Source organism: Rattus norvegicus, chromosome 3 (assembly GCF_021556685.1).
Source record: "Rattus norvegicus strain SHRSP/BbbUtx chromosome 3, alternate assembly SHRSP_T2T, whole genome shotgun sequence".
Classification (NCBI taxonomy): Eukaryota; Metazoa; Chordata; class Mammalia; order Rodentia; family Muridae; genus Rattus; species Rattus norvegicus.
The window spans coordinates 2,054,825-2,080,574 of NC_141536.1; the positions used below are offsets into that span (position 1 = coordinate 2,054,825).

General features: G+C 39.1%; 1 pseudogene; it reads left to right on the plus strand.

The window, feature by feature from the left end:
• The first annotated feature begins 1,740 nt into the window (after positions 1–1,740).
• LOC147995347 (rho GTPase-activating protein 20-like) lies at positions 1,741–25,680 on the plus strand (annotated as a pseudogene).
• The last annotated feature ends 70 nt before the right edge of the window (positions 25,681–25,750 follow it).

Genomic DNA, 25,750 nt, shown 5'->3' on the forward strand with positions numbered 1-25,750 from the left:
AATAAGATTCTTCCTCAGGACTGGACTTGGCTTGCACTAGAAACGTAGCTTTTTTAGTTAATTTCTAATTACCAAGGTACTGGAAACCTAAAATCCAAGACTATATCAAACTGCATGTTTAGTCAAATGAAACAATAAAAAGTATTTTTACTCTTAATAACTATTAAAGATTCTTCCTTTATGGACAGTTCTTTTCAAATATATTCTTTTGTATGGTCAGGGATGAAAACAAAGAAGCAAAACTATCCTGTACAATCTGCATATAAAATAAGACTATCCTGTGCAGGACTGCTCAAAAATAAACTTAGGTGCATGCTGAGAAGAAACATATGTGATGAATAGAGTTTGCTGAACCTAAGTCATCATCTCAGGAGAAAAGTAACTTACCAGTGTTGTTCAATTTAGGAAGTGTCATAATTTTCTATAATTGCTGTGACAAAACACTGATGAAAAGCAACTAATGGAAGACAGGTTACACTCCACAATATACTTGCAGTTATCAGTTAAATACTGAGAAATGTCAGAGCCAAAAATAAAACAGGGAGGCAAGAAGTGAGGCTGAAGCCTAGTAGGAGCACTGCCTCCTGCCTTGTATCTCATCTTTCTTTTTCTGACCAATAACTCAAGGGTGGCACCATCCTGGAGACCTGGGCCCTACAAATTCCAAGGTTAATCAGGACAATATCCCTTAGGCTTCACTATACAATAGGTCCATCTGATGGAGGCATTTTCTCAATTAAGACTCCCTCTTCTCACCAACTTCTCTCAGTCACATTTCTATTGCCTTAATAAAACATCAGGATTTAAAAGACCAACCAAAGAGTGCACATGGGGGAACTATGGCTCCAGCTGGATATGTTGCAGAGGATTGTCTTATTTGGCATCACTAGGAGGGGAGCTGCTTAGTCCTGAGGGGCTTGATGGCCTAGGGTAGGGAATTGCTAGTTTGTTGAGGCAGGAGTGTGTGGTCAAGTGAGAGAAAACTGCAATAGAGGCAGGGGAGGAGATATAGGATTTGTGGAAGGGATTTGTGAATGGGGGATAACATTTGAAATGTAAATGAATGAAATAAACAATAAAAAATAAAACAACATGACCAGGGAAACGTATTGAAGAAGGTGGCTATTTGGGACCTACAAATGCTGAGCGAGTATAGCACTTTGGTGTCATGACAGAGGAGCACGACTACAGAAAAGAAGAAAAAACAAACAGGAAGCTGAGACCTGATGGTTCTTATCTTGGGAAGCAAAAATGTAGCAGAGAAAGTACATTGAAAATGGGCACCTACCTTTTGTAATTACAAATTCTAAGCAGTGGCACTCTTTACCAGGCAGACCAAGGCAACCAGAAAATTGTCAACGAGAGGGTATTGCGATGCCTGGAACTAGAGAGGGATCCCATTCAAAACATCACAATAAACAGCTACCCCCACCCACACACAAAAAATTAACACACAACAGTCATTAATTTGGTACACTCACAGTTTTTTGCAGCATATCAGTTCTGAAATTTTGCTTTGGTTAAGTAGTTCTGTTCTTTTGCAATATGCATGAAATTTTAACAAGTTGTGTAAAGATGCAAAAGACTTAGAGTCTCCATTTCAGAGACTTCATTTCATGGGTTCTTATCTGTAATTTTCCTCCTGGTATTTCTTTTCATTTTTAAATTTATTTTGTAAACTATGTGAAATGACAATCTTGTTTTTGCCTTGTGGTGTTACAGAAGTCTCTTATACAAATCATGATTGACAACTATGATCAAATATTTGGAAATGATGATATATTTAGTAAACACATTGACAAAAGTTCTGAAGACTTAAAGACATACAAAGAATCAATAAATTATTCTGGAAAATCTTCTATTATGACAAAAGCCACTGCTGGACACAACTGGAAAACCAATGATATTGATGAAAAATTTAATATTTCATATGCTGCACTGCAGGAAGAAGGTCCTACAGGTAGGACAAGATTTATTTATTCATCAAATGAACGGAATTATTTGATCAAATCATTTCATGATGTCATAAATTTGTGTATATCAGAGAAGCTTTGGGACACAAAATGATTATTAGAGTATGGGAAAAGCTTTTAAACATCATATATATGTATATATATTTATATATACACACACCTATATATATACTCATATACTGAAATACATCTGGATACATTCAGGTATGTATGAAACATTCTTTATTTAGAGAATCCACCAATATTTTCTGCTATATTTTCCCCCCTTTCTTCCCATGGTCCTTAAGTTAGAGAATTCCTTGCATATGAAGTTATTATTTTTGATAAGATCATTTAGAAGCAATGACTTGATTTAAAAATTGATTAAACATTCTGCAAGATTAAGTCCTGCACCACTGTCAATATGCTATGGTTTCCTGTCACGAAAATACTAGTGTTTGTTTAATTTCCTATGAGAAACAATATTTGTCAAAATCTTATCATTGGTAAAAATATTTGCCCAGGATCCACTACAAAACCTATGAGAGGTATGATAAAGAGGTTAAACTCACATGATTATCAGGTGGTAGCACACAAATTCAAATACATTTTTAACTGAACTGATTCTTTCTATAGAGTTAAGAAAATATACCCAAATATTACCCTTATTTTAAGTGATGTGAATCTATCATCTGAGAATATTTGTCTGATGATGACATTTTTATGTTTCATTTAGCATGACAAAACAGAGCAGTTACCACATATAAGTCGTAGTGGATGAATTAATAAGGTCTAGGGTCATTGTATTTTAATGTTCCCTTCTACCTCCCATTTAGTCATATTTGTAGAATTATTCCAAGATCCTATGTTAGTTTTATATTTCACCGTATTAGTTACAAATAATTTTCACTCATTGTACTTATTTTATGCTGCATATTTCATATTGTTTGATATTATAACAAATGTTATTAAATTGGGTTATTGCTTACACTCCAATGTGCCTTGTTCATGGTCCTACACAGTCTTTGGAAAAATTTTCAGTCTCTTCTTCTACAGCCCAGTTATAGTACTAGTTTTCCCACCTCAGTTACCAATGTGTGGCCAGAAGCTAATGACACTGAATAATCCCTCAGAATTCTGCATAGAATCACGTGCCATAGAGAGTTATAAGTAAAATTCCATTAACAATCAAAATTAATCATCACACATGATGAACTTAGAGGTGGATCATGGTTTTAAAATATAAAAAATGACCTGAAAAGATAATCCAGTGTCTAAAGCAATTGAGATTTAGACTTTGTAACATGAATTTGGGTCATCAAAACATACATTAAAAAGCAAACAAAACTAGGCATTGTAGCACAATCATCTCTAAACGAGAACTTTCTACCTGAATAATGATGGCAGTCAGAGACAGTAACAGAAGCTTATTGCACAGATATTTCTGACATATTGTTCAGTAATGATCAACAGTGCCCCCCCCCGAAAAAAAAGAGACAGAGAGAAAGACCAATACTGGAGGCTCCTCATATGTTAATAAGCTCAAAGCTCTAATTAATCTCTAAATATATATCATCAGTGATGTGATCTGCACGTGCTTTACACACACACACACACACACACACACGCATGCATTACGTACACTAAGAAATGCACAGAAGCATAGAGCATATTTGTTATATCTCTCTTCATCACCTGAGGCCTCAACATGAAATATTCTTTATTCATGGTTTGTCTATCTCAAAAGTGTCTGTAATACAAATATGAGAAATGGAAATCTTAGAGAAAACCTCCAGCAAAGAAATTGACAATTTCCATATTTACTGTTCTTGGTCTTTCCTGAACTCCCATTACTATAAGTTTACAATGTTTTCATTTATTACTAGTATTTTAAATTTTTATCAAAAATTGAATTATAGCACTGTAGCCTGACTTTTCTCCCTTAAGTCCATCACAGTCACTGCACTTTCATACTCATTTAAATATTGTTTTGTACATGTTTATATATATACATATATGTTTATACCTTTACAAATATGAATATTACTTGAGATCATTTTGTTCTGTTTGTGAATATGGTTTCCATGATATACAGTGTGTATTAGACAATCCATATGCAGGTCATTTCTGGAAAAATTAATATTCTGTCAGTCATAATTAGATGCCTATAACTTTTGACAAGTGAAATTTTGACCATTGCCTTAACACTGCATTGACGTTGCTATTATTGTGATTTTGCACCTATTTTTATGAGAGGCAATTTCAAAACAGACTTTCAAGTATGCTGGGTCTTACAGTATTTGTAAGCCCTTTTCTACAATGGTCTCTGAGCTACAGAGCATTTAGCTCTAATGTACATGTATTCACTGGTGCTGGATTTTTCATAATGCAATTATCTCTTCATTGTGTCCAAGTTTTTGTTTTCTGTAATGGATTCCATTTTCTATACAAAGAGGCTTCTTCGATGTAGGATGATGGCCCCACTTGTTGGTACATATAAGACTAATATGTAAATGCTTTAAGAAACGTCGCTAATTTATTAAATTAATGTCATCAATTTTAAAGTTTATGACCAAACTAGCTACATAAATCGGACTAGATTTCTAGCTCCAGCCATGATTTCAATCCTGGTGAGAGAAATTCTACCAATTGTTAAAGTATTTCCTGTGGCTTTCCCCCAAAATATGGATTTGTGAGGTAGAACTTGGATTTCTCTGAAGGTTGGTGGCTTGAGTGCCAGTTGCCAAATAAATCTTACAAGGAATCTCAGCAATCTACCTGGATATGTCTTAGAAGCCTCTAGGTTTAAGTCAAAGTTCTAAGGTAGATAAAACAGTAGGCAAGTTGACACGTTAGGGAAGCAATTGATACTTGTACCCACCTGTAATACCTATAAAGTATGAAGATAACCAGTATGGCAAGATAGCAGAATAGGTTCAATAAGTGACACTATCAGCTCAATTCAAAACAACTGTTCTTTGATTAGACTTAAATGTATTTTCTTTACCATAGAATTGAACATGGTTCTGGGTCTTTCATTTGGTTTCTCAGAAAAAATTTATTCCTATGCTTTTAAAGTTCAACATTTGGTATGTTATTTCTCTTTAGGATCATCCGTGCAGGTCCTTTGACTTGACCAATTCTCACATTTTCACTCCTCTCTGACAAGATAAATTCATTTTCCTAAAGTAATATGATATAAATGTTATATAAATATATAATTCCTTCTTTTTGATTACTTTAGTTTTCTTCTACCCACATCTACAATTAGCCTTAATTGACAATAGTCTAAAACATCAAAAGTTGAAATTTCTAGCAATAAGAATGCTTACCATATTGAGTTAATTGAAGAATATTTAACAGTGAGTGCCTTATGTCTGCAAGGATGATAATGATTCTATCACCTAGAATTTCCTTATAGTGTGTGCTGCCCCTCATCAAGTTATTTATGAAATATTATGGTACCAATGGCTTCCTTCGCTGATCTTTGGTCATACTCAATTTACTCTTGTTTCATACAGCATATGTAAACAATTAAGATAATATTAAAATGCATGTGACCAAGAGGACATATATTAGAAATGAAGAATTCAAAGTATGTCTTTCTGAAAATCATATGATAGTAAACATAAGTGAGCCTAAATATAACATAAGAATAATCAGATATCTTGTAAATTCTTTCAAAAGTAGCAACATACAAAATTAACACACAAAGTGAGTACTCCTTCTTTGTAAAAATCACTGAATTACTGAAAAGTAAATCAATGAAAACATGTCATTAACAGTAACTTTTAAAAGTATTAAGTTTCTTGGGAAAATTCTAACCAAGAAATAAAAGGCTTTTATGATTAAAAAAAAAAACAAAACCAAAAACAAAAGAAAAAAATTAAAAAAACCCAAAACAAAACAAAATGTCTTATAAATTGAACAGATACCAGATAATGGAAAGATTCCCACATGTTCATGAATCAGTGAGATTTAAACAGTAAAAATTCTAGATCATCCTGTAGTAACATTTTGATTCTATCCTTTGAAAGCCTGATAAAATTTATAACACTCTTGATGTTATTAGGAGAAACAATATTGTAGAAGTGATTTTTTAAAACTTCTTTCCTCCCAGTCTTCTGCCATGTTCCCTTGACCTCACCCGTAAAGCCTCACCAACATCACTTCCTAAACATTAACTGAACAAGGCAACACCAATGAACATGGAAAGCTAAATGGGCCCTGAAACCTAGACAAAGAAATATAGGCGATTGCATCGTAAACACGAGTATGCGATTTTATCTAAAACAAGTGTATTTTTTGGATGCAGGAGATAGATGAAACCTGCTTTCTGACCCAAACTGATAGTCTGTATATTATTGGTGTGAGACAGTTAATGCTTAGAGTTATTAATGAGCAGTATTTATTGGTCTTTGTTATTTTTTTGTTGACACATACTTTTCCCCCTCTTTTTTGAATGACTACAGGGTTATTTATCATTTCTGTCCTCTTGTGTATATGTACGTTATCTTCAGCCTGCTGTTTGCATTTTGTAGACCAAGATTGATGATGAGAAATGGCTTAGTGGTGCTTAAACTATGTAATGTTTCTCCTCTTTTGTTGATATGAATGATGCTTTTGCTCAGTAATAAAGTCTAGGCTAGTATCTGTATTCTTTGAAAGCATGGAGAACGTTGATGCAGGCCCACTATATTTTAGAATATCCATTGAAAATTCAGGTATTAGTCTAATGTAGTTAACGTTGTGTGACTTTGTCTTTTTCATTCATAGCTTTTTGTATTTTATTTCTATGTTCAGTTAGCCTTTGACTATTATGTGTCTACTTGATGTTTTCTATGCTTCTAGTACTTTAACACATAACTCTTTTTGATTTGGTGTGATAAATGCAAAGGATATACAAGGTTAAAAAGAGTTCAGTTTCAAAAATGATTTCCCTTCTTTCTGAAAAACAGAAAGGATGTATATATATATATATATATATATATATATATATATATATATATATATATATATGCCAAGCCACCAGTATATTCTGATCCAAAACCACCATGAAAGAAATGCTTATTTGGCAAAAATCTTACAAGCATTTATGTCGACAGAAAGCTGTCTGCTCCAATATGTGTGAATATCATTTTGGCTTTCTGTAGCACCTTTGTGCTCAGTAAGCTATTTAATCAAACTGAGGAATGTTTAGATAACCGATCTATGAGAGAAAGATCATTTTAAAACAGAAATAAGTTCTACTGTATTTTGAATAACGTAATTGAAAGAAAAAGAAAAGAAATACCATTCCCATGTTTTGCACTGACTGCATCAAAGATTCAAACCCACCAGCATGTTAGAGGAAATAATTCTATGGAAGTGCCCCACTAATTACCCAACTGTAAAGTCTTGCAGCTTCTTTATGACTCCACATTTCTCTGGAATCTCCCTTAATATCATTGCCCCTGAAATTACTCAATACTTAAAAATATCTGTAGGCTTTTCTTTTAAATTATCAATGAATTAGATGAGCACACTGTTTTTTTATATATATTAACATCATTTATCCTAGTGGACTATACTTAAATGCCATCTAATATGGCTTAATCTATTTTAAATTAGTTATTAAACTTCTTTGTAAACATATCTTTAGTATCCAACATCTCTTTTAGCACTATAGCTGTGATAGGAATTTATGCTGTTTGTGAACAAATTTATCCTGTCAGACACATGAGCATTACTGCCAATTTCTTAGGTATTTTAGAGCAGAATTTTCTGGTAACCTTGTTTGTATTCGTGTAATCAAATTAAAGTGGTGTAAACCTATGCATGGTAGTCATGTTTACAGAGTAAATTATGCTAGAATGATAGAAATATGCTTGGGTTTTTGTGAAAGCATCTGTAGACATAGTTGAAAATAAGAAGTCACAGAATAAGGATATAAAAGTGTCAGAAATATGGTGAAAAACTATTTCTTCAAAACACAAAAGTTAGGATTCATAATACAGGCAAAAACAAACAGTAAGTAAAATAGTGAGTTTATCTCTGGAAGGGAAATGTCCCAATATTTACTTAAGATGCCAGGCTTGAGAAAGATACTGGTAGAAGGAAACACAAAGTAGTAGAGGACCATTCACCAAAATGCTTTGGGGAACAGAAATCCAACAAAACCATGATGTTACAAATTGGGGAAAATGGATTAGGGAAGAAAATGTATTTGGAAGCTAAACCAGAAAAAAGTTCAATGACTACTTTATTCCTCTCAGTTATAGCTGTGCAGCCAAAACTATCCTTGCTCAGGTTTCCAATAAAAGACATATTTGTGCTTCAGGTGTGGATCTCTAATACTACGTCCTTATCCCACACAGGACATGTTATCCATAATTGCAGGGAAAGGACGAGAATCAGATCACATATTTGAAATTCTACCTGAAAATTCACACTGGTGCCTCAGAGAGAGGAATGACAGTGAACAACTCATTGAATGGATTAAAGAATGTGTGCTTGTAATAGCATCTGTCTTGAAGGTAAGGAAGGTTTTCATGTCACCAACATTAATCATCCCTCTAGAGATGCATATGTGCTTCCTGTCCTTAAGATTACATGATGATGACTGTTTCCTAGAACTATGGACACGTGACCTCTTGATAAGAGGCATGGCAGGTAAAATCTGACAAACCCAAAAGATTCATCATAAAGACACAGGTGAAGAGCTTCTGTTGGAAGTTAACATCCTCATATATGAGATGGACTTTAGTTGGTCATTACAAATATTCCCACTGATTTCACCTCTGAACATACCCTGTGAATTAATAGCTGAACAAGGTATAATGGTGGTAAAATGTGCTTTATCAAATGAATGTATTAAATAATACTTACCAAAAAATATCCTTCACAAATAACAGTTCAAATTGACAAGTCCAACACTCACCTACAATAGGCTATCCATGTTGAATATTAATCTCTGTCTTGTATATACAAGAAATCGTTTTCCTTCTCAATAAAAAAATAATCCAACACTCTCACTTTCACCAGATATTGCCATTCAAATTCCATGTCAAATATTCAAGTATTAGCCTAACCTACTTTTAACTTGTCCAACACACTAACACTCCTAACTTGCCAGGGAGCTGCAGTGACTCTAGAGCAAATATCATTGTTTTATTTTTACTTGGGCCATTATCTGATTTCACCTTTCAGAAGTCTGTGGAGCTATGGCCCAGACATAAATAGTAAAAATAGTGCTCTGGGATTAACTATGCTTACTGACATTAGGCAGAGGTACTGAATGATCCTTCCTTGGCCTTTGAGCTTGCCAAGTGTGTCTGATTCTCATTGCCAGAAACTTAAGACCTTACTGAAGTTAGCTGTGTGTATTCAAAGCAATTTACATGTACAAGGGCACCTATGATTCTTCCATTTTTATGGCTTGCTATCCTTAGTACAACATCAAAGTTCATTGTTATATTTCATGCAAAAGACAGTTTCTGTTCTTCAATCTGACACTTACAACTAAATTTAAATAGTTGAATATTTACAAATTTTAAGAAAAAGACATGAAACTGTGAGACCTTCTCTCATGGAAAATAAATAAGCTTCACCACTAATAAGTAAGCTTCACCACTATTCCTGCTGGGTTTATAAGCAAGGTGTACGTGTATACAACAGGTTTATGCTGTGTGAGCCTAAAGTACAGATTCAACAATTATACAGTCAGGATGAGTTAATTTTGGGTGCTGTCATTTTTTAATAGTTCCTATTCCACACCCACAAAGAGACTAAGCTTTACATTTGCTAGAAATTGTGCTGTAAGTCATGCTGCAGGTTCTGCAGGATTTTTAGATGTTAATTCAGCTCCCAGTGGTGGTGCTTAGTTGATTCTGTTGCTCTTCCTGTGGAATTCCTATCTCCTAGAGGTCATGGAATCTCTCCCCCATTTCTTCCATACAAGTCCTCGATTGATCCATAAGATCCAATGATTGGCTGTGGCTCTACATAGCCTATTTCAGTCAGCTGCTGGGTGGAGCCTCTTGGAGGGCAGTTATGATAGGTTCCTGTCTGGATATTCCACATAGCATCTGGCGTTTTTCAAGGCAGAGAGAGCTTTGGGCTGGGAAGTGGAGTGCAGATCTATGATTGCAAGTCATAGTGTGGACTAGAAATCAGGAGAAGCAATTTGAACAGACCATAGGTTTATTTCATTGCTATAGCAACTAAGACACTGCTTCATTGATTCTAGTCTTAGGGAAAAAACACAAGATCCTGCATATAGGTTCCACATTTGATCCAAGATTCTGGGGAGATAGAAGTTTGGGAGTCTTTTATGTTATATGCTCTCAACCAATGATTCTCAGCCATCCTAATACTGTAACACTAATATATTTCCTTATGGTTTGGTGATTACTAACCATTACATCATTTTGCTGCTTTCTCACAATTAAAAATTTGCTATTGGTAAGAATTATAAAGAAAAATGGAGAGAATATCTGACATGGAAGATATATGGTATGCGAACCCCTAATGGATTATGACTCCCAAGTTGAGAATCACTAGTCTAAACTGCTAATTTTAAACAAAAATGCTTTTCATGTTCTTTCTAAAATGTACATTGACCATTGACCATTACTTTTTTATTTTCATTTAAAAAAAGGACTTCATTGCAAACATTGAAGGAAGTTTACTTACTTCTGACTTATAAGAGAATTGGCTTAGCGTCCCAGATGAAGGAATTCTGGTTGGAAAAATTAATGCCATCCAAAGGTAATGATACAGAAAGCACTTGCGGAACTGTACCAATATAGAAGCAGTGTTTTTGTAAGGTACATAGGCTTGTGTTTACAGTATTATAAGCTGGAGTGATGTCCCATGCCAAGAGGTTTCCTTAGCACAGACACGTATTGTCACTTTTTAAAGATGTTCAGTTCTCAAACTAGAATGTTGAACCATGTCTGTAATCACACCTGGGTGTCTTCTTCTTTATAACTGTCACAGTTTAGAAGACAGCCTATGCAACACCTTGTGTGCAGGTCAGCCTAGAGTATTGGTTTAGTTCCTGTGTGAAACAAATTAAAAGAAAGAGGTGTGTATAATACCTGTGGATTATTTGCATCCTAGTATTATTACCATGTTACTGTGAATATACCACATGCTAAATATATGTCATTGATTAGAACATGAAGCTATTATGAATACTTCTTTCTCAAATATAACTACCTCAAACACTCTAGGTCAGGTATAGCTTTGACTTCTTTGAATCTTTTTTCTGTTCAATACTCCAGAGAATGATTTTGTGTGTAACAGGAGCATTGAGCTCCACTTTCTACCCAGGTGCCATGCATCTCTGTCATGCTGTAGCAAAGCTTTTATAATCGCATTGTGTATGGCCACTAGAGTGCTTTCTGCTCCTTATGTTCTAGAGTGTCACAAGAATGTTACATGGATTTATACTACATTAGATATTAAATGTGTCTCCACTCCATGGTGCTTGGAAAGATGGATTGATGTTTAATAACACTAGATGTTTTCATACACAGAACACACATAGTCTGCAACAATCTCATTCATTCTAATACCAATATCCCAACAGCTTCCTCTGGCTTCTGTTGGTAGCAGTCAACTATCTATTACATAGAAAATCATTCATACTTTTAAAATGTTCCCATGATTTTATACAGTAAAATGATTTGCAGAAAATATTTTTTGTAGTACTCTCGCTGTATATTATACTTCTTTTGAATTCTGGTTATACTATGAGTTGGTCTACAAAACATTTTCCCTGTTTTCTTCATAGTTAGTTTTGTAACTAACATTAGTTTTCAGATGGTCTAAAATAAAATTATCTCCTTTCTTTGTTTAGACTTCTACTGAAGATTCCTCAAGCAAACTTTATCTTTCTAAAGCATCTCATTTGGTAATAGTAATAATAAGAGACTCATCCACGAATAATTTAGACACTAACAGGTTATCTATCCAGATAGCTCCTTATGTTTTGTGGGATCAGACTACAAAGGACACATGGTTTGGGAGTGATGTATCAAGAAAGATAAGGGGATCTGACTTTTGCCTTTGGGAACAAAATTCTCATTGTAATGCAGGAAGTAGGAAAACTTTGGAAAGATCATTTCTGTAAAAGGAAACCCTAGGATTCCATTCTTCTGGAGTGGAGTGGAATATATATCGATCTGTTTCAGGAAGATTTGGGAAGAAAGATGGTTAATGTAGTTTAAAATAAGTGAATCATTTCAGTCTTTCTTTTGTTCTTTCTTCATACATATTGATTTTGGCCAACAGTATGCTTCACATATAATGGTAGTCAAAGAAGACTAGAGTGAAGTTTTAAAAAATCCTGATTATACAGGTTTTGCTTGTTTTTTTTTATTCTAGCCCTATTTTTGGAGTATATAATACTTGTATTTTACAGTAATTAGACTATTATATTGTGAGGAGCTGTCCTCACATACTCCATTACAAGATGGCACCGGCATCTGGTAGAACGCACCTAGTAAAAAGGGCAATACGCAGGCACCTGGTAACTTCCCTATTCAAAGGGACACGTACACTTTGGTACGTCATCTGGCATAATTGGCAGCGACCAGTCAGAGAGTGACACGTCCTAGGCGAGGATAGTTTCCTATATAAGGGACGGTTATTCCTCACTCGGCATCTCCGCATTGTAAGCTTATGCTCGCCCTCTCAAGACACATTAAAGCTTTTCTGCAGAAGGGTCCTGTGTGTGCCGTGTCGTTCCTGCTGGGGAGACGTAGCGCGGGACATCTGGTGCCGAAAACCCGGGAAAGACCTCGCCATCGTCAGCACCTTCGGAGATCCCTTGGCGACAAGGAGGATTCAGAACTGCAGGCAGGTACGTTTGGAGAGGCAGGCCTCTCTTGGACTTTGGTCTGGGGTTGTCACCGCCTTGGGAAGGATTTGTTGAGGCTATAGTATTTGTCCTGGTAGCCACCCTACTCTTTCTTATTATTATGTTCTGTTTTCACCGTTTTCGCTGTTAAAAGGACGATCACAGCAGCTGAAGGTGCGTCTCAGTCTCTCTTATATAAGGGAGCTTCGCGCAGCTCCCTTTTACCTTTGATTTTGACTGTTGAGGAGCAAAGACGCGATAAGGCCAATGTAGATAAGTGGCACCATCCGGGGAGGCGCATGTAAGACTCCCGTACATAAGAGAGCAGCGTGTCCGTCTCTACCCTTTCACCTCATGCCTTGTCAGACGGATGTAGATAAGCCGCCGGCGTTCCTGGCCCATCATGGGATCCTCACAGTCTTTGGTCACGGCCTTGGAAACAGTGTTAAAGCAGAGGGACATCAAAATTGGAGGAAGAACACTTAAAAACTTTGTGAAGGAGGTGGAGAGGGTGGCTCCTTGGTTTGCCTGTTCAGGCTCATTTACAATTGCCTCATGGAACAAACTTGGAAAGGACCTTGACAGAAAATTGGCGGAAGAGGATCTGCGCCTAGGGACCAAAGCTATATGGAAGCTGGTTAAGAATTGTTTAAAGGATGAAACGTGTAAGGCAGCAGTAGTGGAAGGACAGGCAACTCACGAGGTAGTCCAGGACAGTATGTCAGAAACCGAACGTAGTGAGAGGTTGGGCGCGCGCAAGAAAAAGGACATCCTAAGAAAGAAAAATGGCCCTCCCGGTAAGTCCGCAGACAAGGGAGCGTTGAAATTTTCAGATTCCAGCACTTCCTCCTCTACACATAAGCCAGGAGGGGGAGCCAGCCTATACCCTGTGAAAGAGCTAGAAGCACTGAACCTCGACAGTTCTGAAAGCTCTGAAAATAAAACCTTAGACTCAGAGGAGGAGCCGAGCTAGATGAGGAAGCAGCTAAATATGAGGAGGAAAGATATTACCCCGATGAATGTAGGGGAAGTAATAGAAGGCTTCTAGCGCAGCCGCCACCAATGGCGCCTCCTCCATATGAGACACACTCACGTGCCTTCCCACTAGTCCCCGAGAGGGTGAGAAGAAAGCTGAGTATGACATTTCCTGTCTTTGAGACTCCGGAGGGAGGACGGGTCCATGCCCCTGTTGAATATAATCAGATTAAGGAATTAGCAGAATCAGTTAGAAAGTATGGAGTCACGGCCAACTTTACTCTAACACAACACGACAGGTTGGCCATGACGGCATTGACACCAGCTGATTGACAGATGATTGCTAAGGCAGCCCTTGCCAGCATGGGCCAATACATGGAATGGAAAGCGCTCTGGTATGAGGCAGCCCAAACATAGGCCAGAGCGAATGCTACGGCCTTAATACCTGAGCAACAGGAATGGACTTTCGAACTCTTAACAGGACAGGGCCGCTTTGCAGCTGATCAGTCTGCTTACCACTGGGGCGCCTATGCTCAGGTCTCTAGCACGGCTATTAGAGCCCGGAAGGCACTGTCCAGGAGAGGAGGGATCGATAATCAACTTACAAAAATCATTCAGGGACCCCAGGAAAATTTCTCAGATTTTGTAGCTAGAATGACAGAGGCGGCAGGACGAATCTTTGGCGATCCTGAACAGGCAGCACCGCTTATAGAACAGCTCATTTTCGAGCAAGCCACCCAGGAGTGTCGAGCAGTCATAGCCCCCTGAAGAAATAGAGGGCTACAGGATTGGCTTAGAGTCTGCAGGGAACTTGGAGGGCCCCTTACTAACTCAGGCCTGGCGGCCGCCATTCTCCAGTCCCAGTGATGCCCCGTTAAAGGGACGGATAAAAGATCAAGCTTTCAATGTGGGAAAACAGGCCACCTAAAAAGAGACTGCAGGATGACAAAAGGAGACAGGGGGTCTGCAACCCTCTGTGTCCGATGTGGCAAAGGCTACCATAGGGCTGACCAGTGCCGGTCAGTGAGAGACATTAAAGGCAAACTACTCCCTCCTTTGAAGACTTGGCCTAATGAGATGTCAAAAAACGGGCTGGTGGGCCCCCGGTCCCAGGGCCCTCAAAGATATGGGAACCGCTTTCACAGGGCCACGACCCCGGCAGAGGAGGTCCCCCAAGAGGCGACACAAAATTGGACCTGTGTGCCGCCTCAGACTTCTTTCTAATGCCCCAGATGGGCATTCATCCAATTCCTGCTCAGACTGTGGGGCCTCTACCCCCGGGAACCATAGGCCTTGTCCTTGGGAGAGGATCTCTCGCCCTACAAGGACTGATAGTCCATCCAGGCCTTGTTGAAGCTCAGCGCTCTCCTGATGTTCAGATTCTATGTTCAAGTCCCGATGGGGTTTTTTTCCATAAGTAAAGGAGATAGAATAGCACAGTTACTACTCCTTCCGTGCTCCCAGGCCACGATACAGGATACCAAGGGACCTATGGGGTCCACTGGTCATGATTCGGCATATTTGGTGGTTCACCTTAACAACCGCCCAAAATTGAGCTTAGAAATTAATGGAAAGAAATTCGAAGGCATACTGGATACTGGGGCTGATAAAAGTATAATTTCCTCAAAATGGTAGCCTCAATCATGGCCTACCACAAAATCTTCTTACTCGCTACAAGGATTAGGCTACCAGTTATGCCCTATGATCAGCTCTGCCACTCTAACTTGGACAACTGCCGATGGCCGACAGGGACAATTTATTCCTTATGTACTTCCCCTGCCTGTTAATCTTTGGGGGAAGGATGTTATGCAGACCATGGGACTTACCTTATCTAATGAATACCCCCCACAAGTGGCCCACATGATGTCAAGGATGGGCTATAAGGAAGGGAAAGGCCTAGGGCGATTAGAACAGGGTCGTCTCACGCCCATTGAACCGATCGCCAACCCCCATAAACAAAGCCTGGGTTTTTCCTAGGCGCCATTGGGGCAGCACGACCCATACCATGGAGGACGGAGGATGCGGTGTGGGTTCCCCAATGGCCATTAACCTCTGAGAAATTACAGGCAGCTACAGGACTGGTGGATGAACAATTAAGATTGGGACATTTGGAGCCCTCCACCTCTCTTTTAACACCCCAATTTTTGTAATAAGGAAAAAATCAGGAAAATGGCAACTACTCCATGACTTGAGGGCCATTAACAATCAGATGGAATCCCTTGGACCCATTCAGTGGGGCCTTCCTATACTCTCGGCCCTACAAAAAGATTGGAATTTGGTAATAATAGATATCAAGGATTGTTTTTTTTCTCTATTCTGCTTTACCCCCCTGATAGGCCCAGGTTTGCTTTTACTGTCCCATCAGTATGATTATACTGAACCTGATAAAAGATACCAGTGGAAGGTCCTACCTCAGGGCATGGCCAACAGCCCTATGATGTGTCAGTTATATGTTCAGGAATCCCTCAAACCAGTCAGGGAGACCTATCCAAATTTACTGTTAATCCATTACATGGATGATATATTGAAGTGTCATAAAGACTTAGAATTACTCAAACAAGCCTATTCCTTATTACAAAAAACCCTTAAACAAAGGGACTTACATATTGCTACAGAAAAGGTCCAAATTGCTGACACAGGTCATTTTCTAGGATCCATTATTTTCCCTGATAAGATTATACACCAGAAACTGGAAATCCGTAGAGACCACCTCCATACTCTTAATGACTTTCAGAAGCTCTTGGGAGATATCAACTGGGTGAGACCATTTTTGAAATTCCCTTCCACGGAATTAAAACCTTTGTTCGAAATACTGGAAGGGGACAGCCACATCACCTCCCCTTGTGTGCTAACTCCCGCTGCAACCAAGGCCTTACTAAAAGTAGAAGATGCCATAAAACAGGCCCAATTGCAACACATTGATTGGTCTCTACCTTTTTCACTCTGTGTACTAGATACCAAGGATTTACCCACTGCAGTTTTATGGCAACAAGCTCCACTGTTATGGATCCATCCACATGCTTCCCCTGTGAAGATTATTGATTGGTATCCAGCCGCAGTAGCACATCTGGCTATTAAGGGCCTTAAAGCTGCCATCTGTCATTTTGGGACTCCACCCCAATCCTTGATTATCCCATATACACCCTACCAGGTCCAAACTCAAGCTGCTACCTCTGATGATTGGGCAGTGCTGCTCACATCCTTTACAGGGAAGATAGATAATCATTATCCTAAACACCCCCTATTGTGTTTTGCAAGATCACAACCTGTTGTTTTCCCTCGCGTCACATCCCACAGACCATTAAAGGAGGGGAAAACAGTGTATACGGATGGGTCAAAAACAGGGGTGGGAGCATATGTGGTAAACTCCCAAGTATTCTCACGACAATATTTTGAAACCTCACCCCAAGTGGTAGAATGCCTAGTGGTCATGGAGGTCATTGAAAAATTCCAGGTTCCTCTAAATATTGTTTCAGATTCCTCCTATGTGGTTAATACTGTTAGTATTCTTGAAACCACCGGTATAATTAAAACCACTAGTAAGGTGGCAGATATTTTCCGAAACATCCAAATTATCCTATTAAATAGAAGATTCCCTGTATACATTACTCATATACGAGCCCATTCTGGACTCCCTGGCCCAATGAGTTCAGAGAATGATTTGGCTGACAAAGCCACAAAAATGATAGCTGTGGCCCTGGCCTCTCCTTTAGAGGCCGCTAAAGCCTTTCATGGCAATTTCCATGTCACCTCAGAAACTTTACGCCGCCACTTCTCTATAACTAGAAAAGAGGCACGTGTTATAGTCACCCAATGCCAACAGTGCTGCCAGTTCCTCCCAGTTCCTCACATCGGGGTCAACCCGAGAAGAATACAGCCATTGCAAATCTGGCAAATGGATGTTACTCATAATTCTACTTTTGGAAAATTACAGTATGTGCATGTATCTATAGACACATGTTCTGGCATTCTACATGCCACCCCACTTACAGGAGAAAAAACAACACATGTCATTCAGCACTGCCTTGAAGCATGGAGTGCTTGGGGAAAGCCAAAATGTGTAAAAACTGACAATGGCCCCGCCTACACATCTCAAAAATTCCATCAGTTTTGTGCTCAGAAGCAGGTTACCCACCTGACGGGCCTGCCCTACAACCCTCAAGGACAGGGAATCATAGAGCGTGCTCATCGGACGCTCAATTCATATTTAATAAAACAAAGAGGGGGAATTATGATAGAACTCCCCCCAACACCCCGAGTGGCCACTGCTCTGGCCCTTTTTACCTTAAATTTTTTAAATCTTGATGAAGCTGGACAAACAGTGGCTGAGCAACATTGCTCAGAGCCCAAGAGGACAAAAGAATTAGTCAAATGGAAGGATGTATTGACAAATGAATGGAAAGGCCCGGATCCTGTTTTAATAAGATCCAGGGGAGCGGTCTGTGTTTTTCCACAGGACAATGAAAGTCCCATATGGATCCCAGGATGACTTACTCAGAGCATCACACCAAGTGATCAAGAAGGGACTGGGACTCCTGCACCTCCTCACTCTTCTTCCACAGATGCCAGCAATGGTGCAGGGCAAGCTACGATGCGGAATAATGTCAACCTTTCCACTCCCGATGCCGGTGATGTACCACTAACAGGGATTTAGGGTTGGCCTATTTACCTGAGGATCCAAAGGTTGAATTTACCTGAGGATCCACAGGTTGAACGACTAAAAGAAAATAGGACTATTCCCCTTAAGGGCAGCCTTTGTTTTGGCATATTCAACAAAACATCTTTTGATCTCCCTTACATCATGTTATGTAATCAATCTTCTGTTTGGTTAAGGGAGGGCACATGGGGAACTGGTGAGGAGGACATTGTGGCTAACGCCACAGTTCTCTATGGTGGTGGCCTTACATTGCGTTAATGGTAGCTGCACTGATCTTACGCCCATGGCGATGCTACTTGGAGGAAAGGGCGAAAAGGGACGGTTGTCATTTTCCTGGATGGGGAACATCAAACCTGCTGCCTCTGTCTGGACAGCTACTCATATAAAATATCGCAGTAGTTACCCACATGCCTTGCTTTATGCCGATCCCTGTTGATACCCCGGGGACCATGACCTTATTTAGAGAAAAAGAGATTTTGGTATTTCTGCAATTATTGCTGGCATTATTGCTATGACAGCAGTCGCTGCCTCGGTTACTGCCTCGGCATTGGCCTTGTCAAATTCAGTACAGACAACCCAAACTATCAATGATTTATCGGCCACCGTCTCTGTGGCTTGGGACAGACAGGCCTTGGCCAATACTCAGATACAGGGAGGCCTTATGCTTGTCAACCAACGTATAGATCTGGTCCGAGAGCAATTAGACATTCTATGGCAACTGGCCCAGCTTGGCTGTGAGCAAAAACTCCCAGGCCTTTGTGTCACCTCCATATAATATGACAAATTTACCCAAGCTGCTAATCTGTCTAAGAGTCTTTCACAGCATCTGTTACAGAATTGGACCTCGGAGTTTGAACAGACACTTCGGGAGCTGAGAGCGACCATCATTCAAGCAAATTCTACCCGACTGGACCTGTCTTTGACGGAGGGATTGTCGTCCTGGATCACCTCAGCAGTCTCTTATTTCAAGGAATGGGTGGGAGTGGGACTTTTTGAAGTGATCCTCTGCTGTGGATTAGTGTTACTCATCTGGTTGCTTTGCAAATTGAGATCTCAAACAAGAAAGGACAAAGTAGTGATCGCCCAGGCACTTGTAGCCCTCGAACAAGGAGCGTCAGCCGATATCTAGTTGACCATGCTCAAGCAACAGGTCGCCGGCTGGACAGTTCTTGCACTCCTAGAACCTCGGTTCATTGCACAGGGTTAGAGTGTCCAGCTTGAGCAGCCCATGAGGGGTGACGAGCTTAGCATCGCACAGGGAAGTTCTACCAAATACGCTCCCTGGAAGGCATGTCATATTACATGAGGGTTTCTGCCCCAGTTTTCCCTCCCTCGAAAAATGGCAGTGCGACGTGTCGGGAGTGCCCTGGGTCCCAACAACAGCCTAAGGGTATCTCTCTTGTACAGGTTCGCCAACTTTGTACGAGGATATGACCTCTGTCTTCGCCCTCCTATATCTGGGTGTCCTGTTTGCTTAAAAAACAGAAAAGGGGGAGATGTGAGGAGCTGTCCTCACATACTCCATTACAAGATGGCACCAGCATCTGGCAGAACGCACCAGGTAAAAAGGGCAATACGCAGGCGCCTGGTAACTTCCCTACTCAAAGGGACACGTACGCTTTGGTACGTCATCTGGCATAATTGGCAGCGACCAGTCAGAGAGTGACACGTCCTAGGCGAGGATAGTTTCCTATATTAGGGACGGTTATTCCTCACTCGGCGTCTCTGCATTGTAAGCTTATGCTCTCCCTCTCAAGACACATTAAAGCTTTTTTGCAGAAGGATCCTGTGTGTGCCGCGTCGTTCCTGCTGGCGAGACATAGCGCGGGACATTATATTATTAAATATTCATATCAAGTGAATTAATGGTCATACAAAAGTACATTTCATATGTGTGTGTGCATATTTGTGTGTGTGTGTGTGTGTATGTACGTGACAAAGTGGTGTATATTATTTTGTATACTTTCAATTACTTTACCACTAATGTATTCAGGTGCAGTTTTAAGTTCCTCATGTCTCAAGGACCTCCACATCAAGCCAGATACACTCAAACTAATAGAAGAAAAAGGGAGGAAGCATCTCGAACACATGGGAACTGGAGAAAATTTCCTGAACAAAACACCAATGGCTTATGTTCTAAGACCCAGAATCGACAAATGGGATCTCATAAAACTGCAAAGCGTCTGTAAGGCAAAGGACACTGTGGTTAGGGCAAAACGGCAACCAAGAGATTGGGAAAAGATCTTTACCAATCCTACAACAGATAGAGGCCTTATATCCAAAATGTACAAAGAACTCAAGAAGTTAGACTGCAGGGAGACAAATAAACCTATTAAAATATGGGGTTGAGAGCTAAACAAAGAATTCCCAGATGAGGAATGCAGAATGGCTGAGAAACACCTAAAGAAATGTTCAACATTTTTAGTCATAAGGGAAATGCAAATCAAAACAACCTTGAGATTTCACCTCACACAAGTGAAAATGGCTAAGATCAAAAACTCAGGTGACAGCAAATGCTGGGGAGGATGTGAAGAAAGAGGAACACTCCTCCATTGTTTGTGGGATTGCAGACTGGTACAACCATTCTGGAAATCAGTCTGGAGGTTCCTCAGAATATTGGACATTGAACTACCTAAAGACCCTGTTCTACCTCTCTTGGGCATATACCCAAAAGATGCCCCAACATATAAAAAAGACACGTGCTCCACTATGTTCATAGCAACCTTATTTATAATAGCCAGAAGCTGGAAAGAACCCAGATGCCCTTCAAGAGAGGAATGGATACAGAAATTTTGGTACATCTACACAATGGAATATTACTCAGCTATCAAAAGCAATGACTTTATGAAATTCATAGGCAAATGGAGGGAACTGGAAAATATCATCCTGTGTGAGGTAACCCAATCACACAAAAACACACATTGTATGCACTGATTGATAAGTGGCTATTAGCCCAAATGCTTGAATTACCCTAGATGCACAGAACACGTGAAACTCAAGACGGATGATCAAAATGTGAAATCTTCACTCCTTCTTTAAAAGGGGAACAAGAATACCCTTGGGAGGGAATGCGGAGGCAAAGTTTAGAACAGAGGCAGAAAGAACACCCATTTAGAGCCTGCCCCACATTTGGCCCGTACATATACAGCCACCCAATTAGACAAGATGGATGGAGCAAAGAAGTGCAGGCTGACAGGGACCGGATGTAGATCTCTCCTAAGAGACACAGCCAGAATACAGCAAATATAGAGGTGAATGCCAGCAGCAAACCACTGAACGAGAAAGGGACTCCCAATGAAAGAATCAGAGAAGGACTGGAAGAGATTGAAGGGGCTCGAGACCCCATATGAACAACAATCCCAACTAACCAGAGCTTCCAGGGATTAAGCCAGTACCCAAAGAGTATACATGGATTCACCCTGGGCTCCAACCTCATATGTAGCAATGAATAGCCTAGTAAGAGCACCAGTGGAAGGGGAAGCCCTGGGTCCTGCTAAGACTGAACCCCCAGTGAACGTGACTGTTGGGGGGAGGACCATAATGGATGGAGGATGGGGGGGAACATCTATATAGAAGGGGAGGGGGAGGGGACAGGGGTATTTTGGCCCGGAAACCGGAAAAGGGAATAACTATTGATTAAGCTGCACATCTGCTACATATATGTTGGGGGCCTAGATCCTGCTGGTGGAGCATATGAAGGGGGAGGTCCTGCAGATTCAAAGGTGAAGGATCACAATGATTTAAAAGCTACAGCAAGATACCAGGATATAGAAGGAGAGGCATGTATGGGAGGCTCCGGTATTGATGGTGTAGCAAAATCCAGAGGGCTTGAAGCAGGTCAGTGACTTATTTCAATGTACATTTGCAAGTAAATCTGTTTGGACAAAAGGGTATAATTTGTTACATAGTATAGTGACATAGTGAGCACACCACATCTCACAGAGTGCATTTTTTAAAAGGATTTTAATTTTTTGTTTGATTTTTAATTTACCTTTAAAACTTTATTTAATTTTAATTTTTGAAGTTTTGCGAGGGGGGATTGTTATCAAGAGATAATTGGAAGGATTGAAAAATAAAATGAGAGTTACTTGTGAGCATGATGATAAATTTAAAGAGATTCAAAAACAGACATATATTTTGAAAAGGATAAAAAGCAACAAAAAAGTAAAAAATGAAAGTAAGCAAGGTACATTTTAACTAGTAGTTTCCAGGGATTAAGTCCACAGGAAGGACGAATTAGTGATGTCACACACATGAGTAGTATTCTCACCCAGGAATCAACTTGGCTTGGACTAGAAACCTAACTTTTATAGGTAATTTCTTATTACCAAGCTCCTGGAAACCTAAAATCCAAGCCTGTATCAAAGCGCATGTCCAAATGAAGCAACAAAGTTAATTTTTCACTCTTAATAACTATTAATGATTCTTCTGTTATGGGCAGTTCTTTTCAAATATATTCTTTTGTATGGTCAAGCATGAAAACAAACAAGCAAAACTATTCTGTGCAATCTGCATATAAAATATGACTATCTTGTGCAGGACTGCTCAAATATAAACTTAGCTGCATGCTGGTAAGAAATATGTGATGAGTAGAATTGACTTAACCTCAGCCATCATCTCAGAAGAAAAGTAACTTATCATTGTTGCTCACTTTAGGAAGTGTTATAATTTCCTATGATTGCTCTGACAAAACACTGATTAAAAAGCAACTTATGGAAGACAGGTTACACTCCATGATATACTTGGAGTTACCAGTTAACTCCTGAGAAATATCAGGGCCTAAACTGAAGCAGGGCAGGAACCTGGATTCAAAAACTGAAGTACAAGCTGAGTAGGAGTTCTGCCTCTTGCCTTGTACCTCATACCTTTCATTTTCTGACTCAATGGTGGCAACATCCTAGAGATCTGGGCCTACAAATTCCAAGATTTATCAGGACAATATCCCTTAGACTTCTCTATACATTAGGTCAATCTGATGGAGTCATTTTCTCCATTAAACTCCCTTTTCTCACCAACTGCTTTTCTCAGACACATTTGTTTTGCCTTAATAAAACACCAGGATCTAAAACACTAAACAAATATTGCACATGGGAGAACCCGTGGCTCCAGCTGAATATGTAGCAGAGGATGGCCTTATTTGGTGTCACTAGGAAGGAAGCTGCTTAGTCCTAAGGAAGCTTGAAGACCCAGGGTTAGGGAATGCTAGGGTGTTGAGGCCAGAGTGTATAGGTGAGGGAGGGAGCACTGTAATAGAGGCAGGGGGAGGAGATACAGGGTTTGTGGAGGTGAACTGTGAAGGGGGATAACGTTTGAAATATAAAAAAATAAAATAGCCAATAAAAATAAAACAATATTACCAGGGAAACTTGTTCAAGTAAGTGGTTCTTTGGGACTTAGAAATGCTGAGAGAGTATAGCATTTCAATGTCATGACAGAGGAACATGTCTGCAGAAAGGAAAAAAAACCAAACAGCAAGCTGAAACCTGATGTTTCTTGTCTTGGGAAGCAAAAATGTAGCAGAGAAATTACATTGAAAATGGGCACCTGTATTTTGTAATTCCAAATTATAGGCAATGGCATACTTCTATCAGGAGGGCCAAGGGACTTAAGCCACCAGAAAGTTGTCACAAAGAGAGTATTGCCATGCCTGGAACTAGAATGGCATCCCATTCAAAACATCCCAACAGAAACCCCAATCCTTCTACCCCTAAAAATGTCAACGAATGGCAGTCATTAATTAGATTAACTCACAGTGTTTGGCAGCACAATCAGGTTTGAAATGTTGCTTTCGTTCAGTAGTTCTACTCTTTGCAGTATGCCTTAAATTTGACAAGTTTTGGTAAAATGCAGAGAACTTAGAGTCTCTATTTCAGAAACTTCATACCATGCATTCCTATCTATGGCAACTGTTATTTTCCTCACAGTTTTGGATATCATTTTTAAATTTCAATTTTGTAAACCATGTGAAATGACAATCTTGTTTTGCCTTGTGTTGTTACAGATGTCCATTATACAAATCATGATAGACAACTATCATCAAATATTTGGAAATGATAATATATTTTATAAATGTATTGACAGAAGATCTGAGGATTTAAAGACTTGTGCAGATTCAATAAATTCCTCTGGCAAATCACCTATTATGAAAGAATTCCTAGCTGGCCACAACAAGAAAACATGCGATAATGGTGAAAAATTAATAATTTCATCCATTCCTCTGCAGGAGGAAGGTCCTACAGGTGAGCCAAGATTTATTTAGTCATCAAATGAATGGAAGGATGGCATCATTCACTTATTTCATAAATTTGTAAATATGAGAGTAGTTTTGGGCACAAAATGATATTAGAGTATGGAAAAACTTTTTAACAAACACTTTAATTAAATTATACTTAAATTTATGCATATGTATATACAAACCTATATATATGTGTGTATATAATTTATATGTATACACACAAACAGACACACACACACACAAATACTTAGGTACTATATATATACCACATGTAAGTATGACAGACTCTTTATTCAGCCTCTGTACGAATCCCACAATATTGCCATTCTTCCTATGGTCTTTAAGTCATAGAGGATTCATGCATATAAAATTATTATTTTTGATAAGATCATTTAGAAACAATGTTTTAATTTATACCTCCATTAGAGATTCTGCATGTTTAAGTCTTGTACCACTGTCAACATGCTTTTTGATTTTAATGCAAAAATAATAATGTTTGTTTAATTTCCTACAAGAGACAATCTTGCCAAATGCTTAGCATTGGCATAAATATTAAATTGCACAGGATCCACTACAAAACCTACGTGAAGAACGATAAAGAGGCTAAAACGCACCTGATTAATATGGTAGTACCACTCAAATTCCTATACATTGATAACGCAAGTAATTATTTGTATAGAGTTAAGAAAATATACCGAAATATTACTCTTATCTGAAGTGAAGTGAATCTATCATCTGAGAATGTTTGTCTAACAATGACATTTCATGGTTCATTTAACAGGACAGAACAGAACAACTACCACATATAAGTGGTAGAAGATGACTGAAGACATTATAAGGTCATTCTATTTTAATGTTCCCTTCTACCTTCCACTTAATCATAGCAGAACAATAATTACAGCATCCTGCTTCAGCATTCATATGCTATCATAGTAAATGTTATAATAAATAAAAGTGTTATTGCTTACACTCCAATGTGCCTTGTTCATGATTCTCCATAGTCTTTGGAAAGTGACATTTTTCTGTCTCTGCCTCTACAGTCCAGTTATACAACTTGCTTTCCCACCTCAGTTTCTAAAGTGCAG